A 13,468-nucleotide genomic window follows, 5' to 3' on the forward strand; every position below is an offset into this window, starting at 1 on the left:
TTCTCAGGCTGTGTTAACCAACCCCTTTCCCCAAGGGCAACAACTTCTTGCTGGCGCGAGTTCAAACCCTGGTACCTCCGCAGGGGGCAACCAGGAAGGAGACAAATCATCGAATGTTTTCATGATGGGTTCTAACGTCCATGTGGCTACTCAGTCACGTGATTATGGTGAAGCCGAAACTTCCAAGGACAAGATTGTTCCTAGAAATACCGACGTTCATATTGAGCAACCCCCTGTTGAGACTATACCACGGATACCGAAAGGTTCCGCTAAATGCGCGACTATTAATCCTAACGCTAGGGCTGCCCAGAATTACTCCATTGTTGAGGATCTGTCTCAGAGTCCGTGTGCCATGTCCGCTTTAGAGGTTCTCCAGTCGTGTCCCACTCAGCAAAGTGCTTTACTTTCCGTGATTGGGGCAGTCGATCCAGCTAATTCTTTAGTGCTCACTTTCGACATGTTAAATGTCAAAAAGTGACTCCCTCATCATATGGCTTTCCAGATAAAGTCTACATACCGGAAAATTAATATTTTTCGCACCGTCATTGATGAAGGATCTTCCACGTGCATCATGTCTATGTCATGCTGGAAGGCTATTGGATCACCTTCGGTTGTTCCTTCACCTACCGTCTTGACTGCGTTTGATGGTCATTCTCATAGGCCGCATGGGATTATTCCGACCTTCCCTATATGTGTTGGAGGGAAGGTTGTTAATATTGAAGTAGAAGTCGTAGATGCTAACCTAGACTACAATCTCCTCTTAGGAAGGAATTGGGTATATGAAATGGATGCCATTGTTTTGACTCTGTTTCGTATCATTTTCTTTCCTCATGAAGGGAAAATTGTTAAGGTTGATCAATTGGATTATTGTATAGTCGATCCTCAAGTAGGCTCTGACTCTACTATTCCTTTAGTGGATAACCCTCATCCGCCTACTAAGAGTTTAGGAGTGGGGATGTATTCCTCATTAATGGGTACTTTTGATCTTCCCTCTCCTTTCGCTAGAATCAATGTCGTTTCATCATCTAAGGAGTCTCCTCAAGAAGAGTTCTTTCGAACTCGTTATTTTTCAGACCCTTGGACCTTGCCTTCACCTACGACCACATTAGTTGAAGGACAAGTAAATGGAATGGAATTTCCTATTTCTACAGCTGAGCTTAGATATCAGTCTATTGTCCATTCTGCAGACGACCACTCTACTCCTTTTTCCGAAGAGTAGTTAGATGGTGATGTGGCCCCGACCTGGAGCCTAGATTCTACCTCTACCTTGGACTGCTTAGATTTTATTTTACCCTCTGAAGAAGCAATCCTCAAAGCAATGATGGGTATAGATCGATCTTGGGAAGACTTACACCATCGTTCATACTTTCTTCCTCCATTGCAGGAATTAGAATCTAAATTTTCCGAGTTCTGTACTAGTGATGTTTGTACGGTGTCAAGTCCTTTGGCTCCAACACATGTTTGTGCCGAAGGTAATATGTCGGTGATTTAAAAAACGATACCTATAAACATCTCTAGGGACCCTAACATCATAGAGAATCTCTTCATTGAAATCGAATGTTCCCCTGAAGAAATTCAAATTTACACCGATCCGTTTAAAGAATTCCGAGATGTATTTGCTTGGTCTTATGAGGAAATGCCTGGAATTGACCCATCCATAGTTCAGCGTGAGATCAAGACGTATGAAAACACCAAACCGGTTCATCAAAGGCTTCGACCGGTTAACCCTAGGAAAGTAGCGGTTATCAAAGCTGAGGTTGAGAAGCTGCTAAAGGCGGGTTTCATTTACCCTGGTCCTCTTACTGATTGGGTTTCTAATCCAGTCCCTGTGGACAAAAAGCAAGGAACAATCCGGGTATGCATTGATTCCAGGGATCTAAACAAGGCTTGTCTAAAAGATAATTACGCCACGCCATTTATTGATCAGATTATCGACGAGTGTGCAGGTAATGAGATTTTTTCCTTCATGGACGGTTTTTCTGGCTATAATCAAATTTCTATCTATCCTGAAGATCAATACAAGACATCCTTTATATGTCCTTGGGGTACCTTTGCGTATCAAAAGATGCCTTTTGGTCTTAAAAATGCTGGAGCTACTTTTCAGCGGGCCATGTCATATGCTTTCCACGACATCAAACATATCATCGAAGCATACTTGGACGATCTCACTACTCGTTCTTGAAAGAGAACTAATCACCCTAGTCATCTTCGGATGGTTTTCGAGCGATGTCGTTTTTATAAAATCCGGTTGAATCCCAATAAATTCATTTTCATGGTTACGTCCGGTCGGTTGTTAGGGTTCATTGTGTCAAATGAAGGGATTCGGGTTGATCCTTTCAAGGTTGAGGCAATACTTTGGTTGCCTCCCCTGTCCTCAATTCGCCAACTTCAAAGTCTCCAAGGGAAGGCTAATTTCTTAAGACGGTTTATAGCGAACTACGCTGAGATCACTAAAGGGTTCATGCATTTGCCACACAAAGGAGTTCCATTTGTTTGGGACGACTTTGCGTAGCGATCGTTTGATGCTTTGAAAAAAGCACTAGTCTCTGCCCCGCTTTTGAGTCCACCGGATTATGGTAGAGACTTCCTTTTATATCTCGCTGCAGAAGAATCAACCATTGGTATGGTTCTCGTTCAGGAGGACGATGCTCTCACCGAGAATGTGATTTATTATTTGAGCCGAGGCTTAACAGGTCCTGAACTTCGCTACTCTCCAGTTGAGAAGTTGGCCTTGGCAGCTGTCCATGCTTTCCAGCGGCTCCATCATTATATTCTGCTACGCAAAATTTTTATCTTAGCAGTGGTCAATCCATTTCAATTTGTGCTCAGTAGGCGAGTGATTGGGGGAAAATATAATCGATGGATAGTCATATTGCAAGAATTTGATCTCAAATTCTTGTCTGCCAAGTCTAAGAAATCCATGGTTTTCGCCGAGCTAATTTCTGAGCTGCCTTGTGGAGAAGATACTGTGTATGAGGAAAGTTTTCCTGATGAACATTTATTTCTCATCTCTTCACTCGACCCTTGGTATGGAGATATCATTGTCTATCTCCAGACTTCGAAGTTTCCATCTACTTTATCCAAGGACGAATGTTGCAAATTACGTCACCTCGCTAAAAACTATGCTATCATTGGTGACACATTATACCGTCGAGGGGTTGATTCAATCCTTCGACCCTGTTTGACCTTAGAGGAAGCAGAGTCAGTGCTAAATGACTGCCACAATGGAGCTTGTGGTGGTCATCTATCAGGGCTTGCTACAGCCCAGTGCATCTTACATGCCAGCTATTTTTGGCCTTCACTCTTTAAAGACTGTGTGGAAGCGGTCAAACACTATCACCCATGTCAAATTTTTACTTGCAAGATGCACACGCATCCAGCTCCTCTTTTTCCCGTTGTTACTGTCGGTCCCTTTACTAAGTGGGGAATTGATTTTAAAACTTGTAATCCGCCTTCAGTAGTGAATCACAGGTACATTATCGTGGCCGTAGACTACTTTACGAAGTGGGCCGAGGCCATGCCTACTTATAAGAACGATAGTGACATGGCAGCACTGTTCCTTTTTAATCAGGTTATCTCAAGATTCGGTATCTCGAGAGAGATTGTCATTGATCATGGCAGTCATTTCCAGAATCAACTGATGTTTGAATTAGCTCTCAAATTGGGTTTCCGCCAAGAGCACTCGTCTCCTTATTATCCTCAGGCCAATGGAAAAGTCGAGGCAATCAATAAAACTCTTAAGATGATTCTCTAGCGGACAATCGATAAAAATCGGTCCAATTGGCACATTATGTTGTATTCGGCTCTCTCAGCTTACTGAACCTCTGTAAAGACTGCTACTGGGTTTAACACCTTTTCAATTAGTTTATGGGATTGATTCTATCTTTCCGGTTGAATGTGAAATTCCATCTCTTAAGTTAGTTGTTGAGCTCCTTCCAGAGACTTCAAGTCTCGAAGAGCGCCTCCTTCACTTGGAACATCTCGATGAGCAGCATCAAGATGCGGCCACGGCGAATGAGGATCATAAGAAAAGGGTCAAAACGCAGTATAATAAATCTATCCGTCCTCGATTCTTTTCTGAAGGTGATCTCGTCTTGGTCTATGACTAAGATAAAGACACCTTGGGGGTAGGCAAGTTTAAGCCTATGTGGTACGGTCCTTCATTATTAAACGAGTTTTAGAAAAAGGGTCGTATGAGTTAATCGATTTTGAGGGAAACAAGTTGGCGGAGCCCCGAAATGGGCTCTACCTAAAGAAGTACTTTGCTTAAGTAGGAGTTAGGAAATGGCTTCTTTGTACATTATGTATATTTGTACATATATCATTGAGATTTTTTGATATCAGTACTTTTTGGTCTGCTGTGACAGGTGTTGATGGATGACTTGGTCTATTTTGGGTTTGCCAATGGTGCTAGTAGGCACACTTGGAATCTCGCTTCCGCAGCTTGGATACTCTATTATCCAACTGGTCAATTGATGATTTCAAGAGGCGTATGCATCGGTCCCGATTCAAACAATATGGTTGAGTATACTACCTTTATTAATTTATTATCTGAGGCAATCTCTCATGGGATCGACTCGTTGGTAGTTTATCTTGATTCTCAATTGATAGTGTCACAATTAAACAACATTTATCGGGTAAGGGATCCATGTTTATATCGCTAGTATTTAAGGGTGAGGTTTCTGCAAAGATCATTTACTTATATTAATTATTTGCACATTCCAAGATCTCATAATTGGTTATTTGATTCTATCGCTAATCAAGCATTAGACTGGCACATCAATCATTCATCACAATAAAATCAAGCATCAAAAAGTCAAACTGTATATATATATATATATATATATATATATATATATATATATATATATATATATATATATATATATATATATATATATATATATACTGTCTCGGGTGTACATATGTGTGTCCAAAAAATATACAAAATTGGGACTCAAATGCCCATAATCAATTCCGGCATATCTAATGCCCGGACTCAGGATGAGCGGCCAAGTAGGTAACTATCACATTGGCCACATGCCGAAAAGTGCGAACCCATTCGCGTGGCATGCCAACCACATGAAACTACATATACTTAGGAAGGTCCTCTATGGTAGCCATCGGTACTCAACAGCTCAGTCTCGTCAAGTGTCGCTGGATATTGTGGAGCGTCCGTTCTGTCTCAGCAGCCACCTCTTCGGCTCCTCAGCTGCGTCGTCCATGCCGTGGGAAACCATCTGGTCGTACTGGCCCAATGTATGGAACATGGTCTTCAGATCAGCCATTTGAATCTCATCAAAAATATTTTTTTTCAAAATTCATCAAATATTTGAAAAATCCAAAAAAAATCACAAAATCAAAAATTCTTACCAATCTCGCCCCATGCTGCATTCGGTGGTAACGCTAGATCAGGATCTCCTCGGAAATCCAGCCCAACATAGGGGTAGTCATCTACGACGATGATCTGCTGATCCCATCAGGTGAAGAAGTCATCATCAAAGGCAGTCCTTGGGACCTCCCCATCCCCCAGACGTTTCATCAGATCAGCCCACCGGCCCATCCGTGGATCGCGTGGGGTGCTGATGGAAACTGCTACCCTGGGGCGGAGTGCAGGAACCTTCTCGAAAAAGAAAGTACACATGATAGTCCCATATCCGAAGTTTTTGGTCTGTCCCCTCCTGATAGAAGTGAGCTGGCTCTTCATGTTGGCTAGAAGAGGAGTACACCAGTCAAACGCAGTAGTGAGACAGTCAACTGCCATGCTCATGGTTAGCCATGACGCCTGATGCAGAGAGGACGATCCGTTCACTCGAGCTATGGTGAACAGGATTATCCGCAGTGATAAACTCGCCACATGTGTGATGGAGATATAGCTCCCAACCTTCTTGGGATGTCCCAGGCAATATATCTATACATAGTCCTCTATCGTGAGACTGCTCCGTGTCCTGCCTCGGGAATGTACTACCTCTCCCCTTCGGGAAAGGCCCATGATGAAGTAGATATCCTCCACTTCTACCCTGAGTGGAATTTGATCAATCATAAAGGCTTCCTCCTCGACGTCCCAATAATCGATGAGAATCTCAAGCAGACGTGTGTTTGCTTTCATATTTGGCAGTTTGAAGAATTTAAGCAAACCGCATCCCCGTAGGGCATTTAAAGACTCTGGACTGTTCATAACTTCATTATCCATTGCTGCGTGCTCTCTTTCACACCATGTGACAGGCATCCTGAGAAAAAAATGATTTGTAACCGTTAGATTTTGTTTAAAAATGGTTCACGGCGTATACGCAGGTCCCTGTGCACACAGTCGCGTATAGGGCCCGCGTATACACGGGTTTCATATTACCAACCCACGTATACGCCACGGAGAAATTTTGGGCAAAAAATTCAACGGTGAAACATTAATTAAAAATCTTAAAACTAGTCACAAACAATTGCAAGCTAAGTATAAGGGTTACCTGGAGGTTTTTGACGAATTTGAACAGTTGAATCTCGCTACGGGAAGTTTGCTCCTTTTGCTCCAAGTCGTTTGCTCTCAAACTCAAATGGTGAAAATGGTGAGTCCAAAATCACTTTTATAGGTTTTGAAAATGTAAAATTTTTTCAAAATTTTATTTTGTTTGGCCTCATGTGACTTTTAACTTGGGAGCTTGGAATGTCGAGAATGGTTTGTTTTTCAGGACATTTTGGACGTTTTTCGACAGTTTGAGACGGTTCCATGACTGCTGACCCGCCATGGCAGGTATCGTTTTCTCACTGGCATATAGGTTAGGAACACCATTTTTCCATTGCGTTATGCATACTAGCCTCCATTTGCTGATACATCTGCCATAGGGTCGACCCCATCGTGTTATGGTTCGTAAGCCTTCTTCACTCGTCGATTCTTTAAATCATGACACGATGGTAGAGCCATCCTTTACATGGGCATCGTAGTTAGCACCTCACTGACATTGGTTGCCCATGCTGCTCCGATTTGAGTAGGCTCGAGAGTCCTCTGTAGTCTCGCCATGACTTATGCATTGAAGACTCATTCCTCTTTGCTTCTTCACTTCGTTCTGGCCTTATACCCTAGAGGCTCCTTTGTGTTGAGTTGTACTACTGCATTGCATGTTGACCACTTGCACTTTTTGGCCTAGAGCCGGCTTCACTTGGACTCACGTTTAAGCCAACTTTTGACCATGACGATTGCAAAATCAACCTTGCATACCTTTGACTCCTACAGCTTGACACACCTTGACCCATGGAAGGAACACACCTTTGAGTGTCACTAACCAGTTTTCACCTCCCTGCATTGAGCATAGGAATGTTCCATTCCCAGGAACTAGATCATCTGTTTCACTGACACTCGTTCTTTCCACTGTACTATACCATTCTTTTATTATTTTTCAAGCTTAACATAAAAAGACAAAAAAAATATATATTCCAAAAAGAGCGGGAACGAGACATTATTTCCATTTATTGTTGGCATCTAGAGTCAATCGTGTCACCCTTGAACAAAGCACTCAGAACAAGTCTCCTCCGTTTAGGTGGGATTTAGTTTGACTTAGGTATGCCTTAACCTTGTTATTGAGTCAGTTCTCCATCGATTGGTTATCTCTTCCAATCATATGGAGGGTTCGTTCGTGCCTCCTGCATGCAGACTTATACAAAGTCATCATATGCTGCCACATAGTCACATTCAGTCGTGCTTTTGTTCAAGGGAAGTTAGCCTGAGTCGGCCTCTCTGCGGTGTCTCTTGACTTATTCTTCAGTTGGCCATCCCTGATTGTCAGTATCATGTCTATCATCACATTAGTTATATTGTTCCTTTACTCGTGCCGGTTTGAGAAGGTCCCCATTGACTTCTTGCTGGCGGGTCTTGTCCTTATCGACGACGACACCTTTCTCTAAGGACAGGCCTAGAGCTACACCCTGGCCCTATTTACATTATTGATAGATCACCTTGTGCTCAAAATCGATCAGTATCATGGGTCTTTGACTGAGTGGTTTCCCTTGTGTTCGACATCAGCATTATCACACATTGGGATTTGTGCAGTACCTTGGTTTCCATTTGACCCTATTGGTGGATACCTCGCCTCTGTGCCAGCTTCCATTATTGGTTGGTTCAGAGGGTTTCTGTCGTGTGCTAGCCACATCTTGTGTACGCCGGAAACGTACTTCGGTTGGGTTACTACATCTTTTTCGTTCGATTCCTTCCACATTATTGTCCTACGGGTTACACTTGCGCTAGATTGATGAAGGATCGCGTGGGGTGCTGATGGAAACTGCTACCCTGGGGCGGAGTGCAGGAACCTTCTCGAAAAAGAAAGTACACATGATAGCCCCATATCCGAAGTTTTTGGTCTGTCCCCTCCTGATAGAAGTGAGCTGGCTCTTCATGTTGGCTAGAAGAGGAGTACACCAGTCAAACGCAGTAGTGAGACAGTCAACTGCCATGCTCATGGTTAGCCATGACGCCTGATGCAGAGAGGACGATCCGTTCACTCGAGCTATGGTGAACAGGATTATCCGCAGTGATAAACTCGCCACATGTGTGATGGAGATCTAGCTCCCAACCTTCTTGGGATGTCCCAGGCAATATATCTATACATAGTCCTCTATCGTGAGACTGCTCCGTGTCCTGCCTCGGGAATGTACTACCTCTCCCCTTCGGGAAAGGCCCATGATGAAGTAGATATCCTCCACTTCTACCCTGAGTGGAATTTGATCAATCATAAAGGCTTCCTCCTCGACGTCCCAATAATCGATGAGAATCTCAAGCAGACGTGTGTTTGCTTTCATATTCGGCAGTTTGAAGAATTTAAGCAAACCGCATCCCCGTAGGGCATTTAAAGACTCTGGATTGTTCATAACTTCATTATCCATTGCTGCGTGCTCTCTTTCACACCATGTGACAGGCATCCTGAGAAAAAAATGATTTGTAACCATTAGATTTTGTTTAAAAATGGTTCACGGCGTATACGCAGGTCCCTGTGCACACAGTCGCGTATAGGGCCCGCGTATACGCGGGTTTCATATTACCAACCCACGTATACGCCACGGAGAAATTTTGGGCAAAAAATTCAACGGTGAAACATTAATTAAAAATCTTAAAACTAGTCACAAACAATTGCAAGCTAAGTATAAGGGTTACCTGGAGGTTTTTGACGAATTTGAACAGTTGAATCTCGCTACGGGAAGTTTGCTCCTTTTGCTCCAAGTCGTTTGCTCTCAAACTCAAATGGTGAAAATGGTGAGTCCAAAATCACTTTTATAGGTTTTGAAAATGTAAAATTTTTTCAAAATTTTATTTTGTTTGGCCTCATGTGACTTTTAACTTGGGAGCTTGGAATGTCGAGAATGGTTTGTTTTTCAGGACATTTTGGACGTTTTTCGACAGTTCGAGACGGTTCCATGACTGCTGACCCGCCATGGCAGGTATCGTTTTCTCACTGGCATATAGGTTAGGAACACCATTTTTCCATTGCGTTATGCATACTAGCCTCGATTTGCTGATACATCTGCCATAGGGTCGACCCCATCGTGTTATGGTTCGTAAGCCTTCTTCACTCGTCGATTCTTTAAATCATGACACGATGGTAGAGCCATCCTTTACATGGGCATCGTAGTTAGCACCTCACTGACATTGGTTGCCCATGCTGCTCCGATTTGAGTAGGCTCGAGAGTCCTCTGTAGTCTCGCCATGACTTATGCATTGAAGACTCATTCCTCTTTGCTTCTTCACTTCGTTCTGGCCTTATACCCTAGAGGCTCCTTTGTGTTGAGTTGTACTACTGCATTGCATGTTGACCACTTGCACTTTTTGGCCTAGAGCCGGCTTCACTTGGACTCACGTTTAAGCCAACTTTTGACCATGACGATTGCAAAATCAACCTTGCATACCTTTGACTCCTACAGCTTGACACACCTTGACCCATGGAAGGAACACACCTTTGAGTGTCACTAACCAGTTTTCACCTCCCTGCATTGAGCATAGGAATGTTCCATTCCCAGGAACTAGATCATCTGTTTCACTGACACTCGTTCTTTCCACTGTACTATACCATTCTTTTATTATTTTTCAAGCTTAACATAAAAAGACAAAAAAAAAATATATTCCAAAAAGAGCGGGAACGAGACATTATTTCCATTTATTGTTGGCATCTAGAGTCAATCGTGTCACCCTTGAACAAAGCACTCAGAACAAGTCTCCTCCGTTTAGGTGGGATTTAGTTTGACTTAGGTATGCCTTAACCTTGTTATTGAGTCAGTTCTCCATCGATTGGTTATCTCTTCCAATCATATGGAGGGTTCGTTCGTGCCTCCTGCATGCAGACTTATACAAAGTCATCATATGCTGCCACATAGTCACATTCAGTCGTGCTTTTGTTCAAGGGAAGTTAGCCTGAGTCGGCCTCTCTGCGGTGTCTCTTGACTTATTCTTCAGTTGGCCATCCCTGATTGTCAGTATCATGTCTATCATCACATTAGTTATATTGTTCCTTTACTCGTGCCGGTTTGAGAAGGTCCCCATTGACTTCTTGCTGGCGGGTCTTGTCCTTATCGACGACGACACCTTTCTCTAAGGACAGGCCTAGAGCTACACCCTGGCCCTATTTACATTATTGATAGATCACCTTGTGCTCAAAATCGATCAGTATCATGGGTCTTTGACTGAGTGGTTTCCCTTGTGTTCGACATCAGCATTATCACACATTGGGATTTGTGCAGTACCTTGGTTTCCATTTGACCCTATTGGTGGATACCTCGCCTCTGTGCCAGCTTCCATTATTGGTTGGTTCAGAGGGTTTCTGTCGTGTGCTAGCCACATCTTGTGTACGCCGGAAACGTACTTCGGTTGGGTTACTACATCTTTTTCGTTCGATTCCTTCCACATTATTGTCCTACGGGTTACACTCGCGCTAGATTGATGAATGATGCCTTAATTCCTTCCTTCTAGCGGATCTTTCCCTATCGACTCCGACTCATTGCTCTGGGGCAAAGATCTAGAGTCCATTTGGCAGTACCTTGGGGTTTGCAGTCATTAGTGGCAGATCCCTCGTTATCAACAGTGGGAAACCATCAATTGTCTCCTGATTGATAGATTCTTACAGGTGTTCGACTCCAGCTCATCTATTCACACTTGTTAGATTGTACTGGGTACCTTGACGCTCATTATCATTATCGGTGAGTAGTCTCGCGTTTGTTAACGGTATACATCAATGACCGGTAATCAAACGATTTCTCACATGGTCAACTTCAGATCATTTATTCCCATGGTGTAGAAATGTACCGTGGTGGTCGGTGAAGACCTCAGGTTGTATCAACATTCATTACTTCACTTGACAGTTGCTCCTGTTGCTGCTAGTTGATACCACTCTACCTTATATGTTACAGTCAGTCATGGCGACATTTTATATGCTGGCACCTGAGTTTGCAGTGTAGTACCATCCTATTCCATCATGTTCAGTTGGTACCTTTTGGGATCAGTCTTTGATATCAGTGATTCATTATATCTTTCAGCATCATTGACAGTCTTATATGTGATATTCAAACATGTACTTGTACGATCATGATCAGATGATCCGTTACGTCTTTTCCAGTCATTTATACTTGTATACTTAGTGGATCCGCTTGTACTTGATATGCGGACATGCTTTACTTTTTCTGAGCATGGGTATGCCCGCCTCAGATAGTGTTTCTTTCTGATCTCCTTTGGTGGCTTGGTAGGCTGAATTCTGGTGAAGTCCTCCTTAGTTTTTGACAGATATCCTTTCCATGTACTTGCTTAATATATTTCGGCCATCATGTACCCCTTCTAACCTCATATATTAGGGGGCATCTGTTATAGCTCCAAATCTCACCCTTATGATTTGTGATGCTACACACATGGCCTAGGGCAACCCCTCCTTCCAGACATGGTCCTCAAATTTAAAAAAACAGTGTTTTATCCCTTGTACGCAACTTTGCCCTGTGTTAAACGCGTGTATACGCGGGTAGGTCTATAACCAACCCACTTGTATGTATTAAAACACTTAAAAAAAATATAAAACTCCTTAATTTCGGGCGAAGATCGCGGGTTTTACCTGCTGATCACCTGTTAGTGCCCGTGGCCCAACTGTTCCCAACCAACTCCAAACTAAAAAACTACTTTGGGAGAGGTATAAAAAGACCTCAAAGGGAAGGCCTAAAGGAGGAAAGGAGAGAGATAAAGGTTATTATGCTGAGATTTTTCCCCTAACCAGGTCTGAAGTCCCTTGTGCCTTCTGCACTTTCCCCATTTGTACATGAAACCTTTGTTTCCTTATGTATTGATGTTCATCCACCTTTTATGACATCATGGAGTAAGGCATGGAAGGAGTTTGTTAAAGGCTTGAGGCTGGAATGGATCCGGAAGGAAGCTTTGCTTGGAGCCTGCTGAAGGTGACTCAGGTGAAATTATTCCTTTTTATGCACTTTATTTGTCTATAATAAAAGAAACATATGTCTTGGTTCTCGATATAAATCTTCTTTATGTTCATGATTCATGTTTAGAATTCATATGTAGATGGTTGTTTGGATTTCATAACTAACTACCTTTACTTATAACATGAAGATGGTTTCTTTATAAAGTTTTGTCCAAATACTGCTGTATTCTTTGGAATTGGTTGATTGTGCAAGACAAAAGAGAAGAAGGGAACTCCAAGAAGGGTTTGGACCCTAAGGGCCTTCTCAAACGTATGACCTAAGGTACATCCCCTTTACAGTAGAATTTGCTTACAATAGCATAATTGTTGTGTGAATGTCTGTTTCTTTGAATAGATAACTTTCAGTCTGCTAGGGTTTCAACCCAAAAAGCCCTAGGGGAACTTTTCCCTCCAACAGCAGTGGAAGTGAAGTCTGATTGAGTCCTTAGGGTTTAAGGTCAATTGGATTTATTGCTTGTTGCTTGTCTGTGTGAAAGGGATACTGATTTTGTTATTGATTAAGCATTATTAGTTCTTTTGGAAATCATAAAGAAACAACATTTGCATTTGTTTTAGCTTTTATCTCAAGAGTTACTTTTTGGAATTGCATTAGGTTAAATTGCATTGAAAAGTCATTTTTTGGTTTATAATTGAGCATAGATCACATTGCTTGATTCTGAAAGCTGAAAGAAGTGCATTATCATTCATTCAAAAAGAAAAGTAAAAAAATTCATGTAGGTGCATTTGAATTGAATTTCATTTTACTTTGGTGATTGCTTTTAAAAGGAAAGTGAACAATTCATATAGCTACATGTTAATGAATTGAATCTCATTTTGCTTTTGTTGGGTGCATTGAAATAGTGAAGGTGAAAGCTCTAGTTAGGAGAATTTGTTTGCTGCATACTTGATTGTTGTATTAGTGTGTGAACCTCTTCCCTATGTTAGATAACTTTCATTGAATTGAAAAGAATCATTTTTTCATGCTAGTTGCATCATAGGTGTTCAAGTGACATCGATCTTTGAGCCTTAAAACCAAAACA

This window comes from Pinus tabuliformis, chromosome 9 (genome assembly GCF_031772625.1).
Source record: "Pinus tabuliformis cultivar Carrire ecotype Pingquan chromosome 9, CPIR1, whole genome shotgun sequence".
Lineage (NCBI taxonomy): Eukaryota > Viridiplantae > Streptophyta > Pinopsida > Pinales > Pinaceae > Pinus > Pinus tabuliformis.